Raw genomic sequence first — 3,570 nt, forward strand, 5'->3', positions numbered from 1 at the left:
GCAATTACTAGGCAGGGAAGTAGTCTGCTAGCAGGGCCAGGTTATCAACAGTGATGCAGTTTTGTTGTTCAGTAAATCAGTTTCTCCAAGCTTTTCCATAAGCTAATTCTTAGGTGTTTTAAGTGTTTTTCTCACAGTGATGATGTCCAAATTATTTCAGTTCAGTAGTTCCATCCTTGGTGAAAGCTGTTAAGTGAAAAAATCACAATTAAATGAAGAAACAAGAAATACTTAATCGTTGAGAAGTTTACACTCGAACATGCAACCTTTAGAATTTCTTGATAATTTTAAGCACAGAACTTAATTCCAGGATGTTTTAAGTATGTAGTATGTTGCATTACAGGTAGTTAATACTGTTAATCAAGCAGAAGCAACTCTTTTCTTACAAGACAAAAATTGCAGGCATTACCAAATTAGCACATGAAAAAGGTACTTTCAACATACAGATTTTTTTAAGTCTTCTGCATCAGAACTCAAATTGTGCTAAATCTAACTGAAGCGTTCAGGTGGAGAAAGAAGGATGAAGAGGGGTAAGAGCTGGAGAGTCTACTGGCAGGTATTTAGACCAACTGGATACACAAGAGTTAGTCTCCAGGCAGAGGATGAGTCCAAACACATTACTGAAACCAAAGAACGAAACACCCTACCTTCCAAAACCCAACAGCTGCCTGAAAGCATATACGCTATGCTAAAAATGGAATTGTGGCTAGATGATCACAAAGGACAGCATGGCTTGCAATTCAGGATAAAGGCTTACAAACATGTCACAAGACAAAACATTCACCTGCCTGCTATTTTTTTGAGCTATAACGAGGTGAGCGAAGTTGTACCAACGTTTATATATAGACAAGCCTTGTTCAAGCCCTTATTCCCACTAGGAATCTCAATAAGCAGTCCAAGGAACAAGCTACTGTTTTCAAACATTGAGTTCAAAAAGGAACACACTCATCCTGACTGTATTGGGCTATTTTATCTCTGCCTCTCTAATTCTCCCCCTGCAGAGCACAAGGAAGGCATACTCTGAAGACAGCATAGGAGAGAAGAGCAGTGACAGCTGGGAGCCATACAAAGTAAAGAAGGCCACTTGCAGGAGGTTTCCTCCCCCAGCATGGCACCATCCCCAACGCCAGGCTCTCTCTCCTGCAGGCTCTCACTGCTTCATTAGCTGTAAATAATGTAGCTTAGGAAGGAAGCAGAACTTTATTAACATTCAGAGAGGCCAGCACTGCACACTGAGACTCAATTTGCTGATTACCAGCTGCCAAGCCCCGCCTTTTGTTCTGGCTCCCTCCTCAACTTGGACATCCTAAAACATGACTTCTGCTCTAGTTCTTCACCCCTCAAGCAGTGGAAATGAACAGTAACAAAATGTCACTGCCACCTTTGCTTCCAGTGCTGGAAAAGAAAATACATTACATCCAGCCTAAAATAATTGCATGGTGTCCATCTGTGGCCCTGCCATCACCAGAGTATGAAAAGTGCAGTAGTTATGACGGAGTTGCTCAATTGCCTGTCTCAAGGTCTTTCAGTCCAGTCTTACAAGATGCCTCCACTGCCATCATGTTCTCTATCTCCTGGGCTGCAAGACTAAACATTTTCATGTTGTGACTCTCAGGTCTGCTTTCATGCATTTTTATCTACCAGTAATTCAAGGCTGAAAGTAATCCACCAACAGCAGAATGTGTTTATACCAGGTGAAGGTGAACCTAGTCACTGATCACGTACACATACTACATGTGATATGTTATTGCTCCATTGCGTTGTATGAAAACCTCAGTTAATCAAGAATATAGTTCCCCCAGTACTTGCCACTAGGGGATGAGGAAGCTGCAGATCGGCTGCAGTCATGAGCATATACCACTATTTCAACACGGGAGGCAAAAGAGGTCCTGCAGCTCTACTTACTTAATGCCTGGTCTCTACTTCACAGTTACATAAAATACTTCTGTACTTCAATCCTCAAGCCCAAACACTCTGCCAACACGCGAAGTACCCTCTGCTGATAGACAATTTGATGCCTTCTCCTCCTCTGGAGCATAAAGAAAAAATGACTTTGAGTACTGTAGATTCCCTAGCAACAGGGTATATAAAAGTCTGAGCGCTGAGTCTCAGCTCCCCTTAAAACACACTGCTTACAATAAATATATGCTACAGCTAACCTGTACTTTCAGTTGTGAAGGGTCAGCTAGATTTAAATGTGAATAATTCCAGAAGTCTCATGATGAGGTTTGTATGACTCCTTGTGAGAGCTGGAATATGGGAAAGCAGTCCCACACTATTATTTTAGGAGGCAGAGATACCTCTTTTTAGAGGACATCAGTTCAAACACTGTAAGCCATGATCACAAAGTTAGCCACTGGACAGACTAATTGGGAAGAGAGTTGTCTACAAGAGTTTGTGGCTTCTCAGATCAGAGCATGCGGGCTAAGCAAACCATGGTAGGAGGTCTGAAAATGAAGACCTACAGGAGAAGAAGAGTTTTTCAGAAAACATCTTACCTCTTTCCGGCCAGTAGCAGAGAGTCCCTGGGACCCCTGCCAGCCGTTTTTTTTTTTTTTTTCCTAACCAGGATTTGCAATTTCTTCCAATAGAATCAATCATCCAAAACCATATTGTTTCCACCCTCCCCCCACCCAGGAGGTGATCATTAAAAACAAAACAAAACAGTTTTGAAAGCATTGTTCTTAGGATTACTTCGGTGTTCCTAACATGCACTATGGTCATAAATAGAGTGGATGGCACTGCCTGTCTCCATCGTGTTAGGTAGTACCAAAATGGGTGACAGACATCAGTGTTTGTGAGGTGCTTTTGGAAATATATGTATTATGGATATATTTACAAAATGTATATGTATGTTGTGATATATACAACACATATATTATGTATTATCTATGTATAATATATGTATGTATGCATATATGTATACATACATACATATAAATAGCTTAAGGCTATGAAATCCTCTACACACACAAACACTGAACGCACAGATAGCCATTATGAAAATTAAATCACACTGTGGTAGAAGCATTGGCTAGCAGCTTCAGCCAAGGGGCTGCCAGTGGTCTGACCGTTCTCAGCTCTTCCACTGCCAAGCACAGCTTTCCCTGGTTTTATTGTTGGTTTTGGTTTTTGGTGTTTTTTTTTGTTTTTCCTAAGTCACACAGACATTTTTCCTAATCAAGAAACTTGACCTTTAGCATCAATTGCAGGTATTGGGCTGAAAGGAGAACTGTTTTTGCTGACAATAAGAACAAAATGTAGATTCCATCTCCACTTTAAGTTACTGAGAGCATAAGCAAAGAAAGAAAAATACCCTGCCCTTTATTTTATTTTAGTATTTCACATGCAAGCCGTTTTTCTTGATTAGTTGGAAAAAAACACCAGGACGTGCCCAATTTTACACTATTAAAAACCAAACCAAAAAGCTGGGGGTGAAAGCAAAACAATGCTTTTCCCTCTGTCACACAGCAGAGCCAGCATGTAATTTCCCCGGGGAACGTTAGGCAACCTATTATCCCATTTGCTTCCCTTTTATTTTATGTAAATATATAACGCTCTGCTCACAAA

The sequence above is a fragment of the Oxyura jamaicensis genome, chromosome Z (assembly GCF_011077185.1).
Source record: "Oxyura jamaicensis isolate SHBP4307 breed ruddy duck chromosome Z, BPBGC_Ojam_1.0, whole genome shotgun sequence".
Taxonomy (NCBI): domain Eukaryota; kingdom Metazoa; phylum Chordata; class Aves; order Anseriformes; family Anatidae; genus Oxyura; species Oxyura jamaicensis.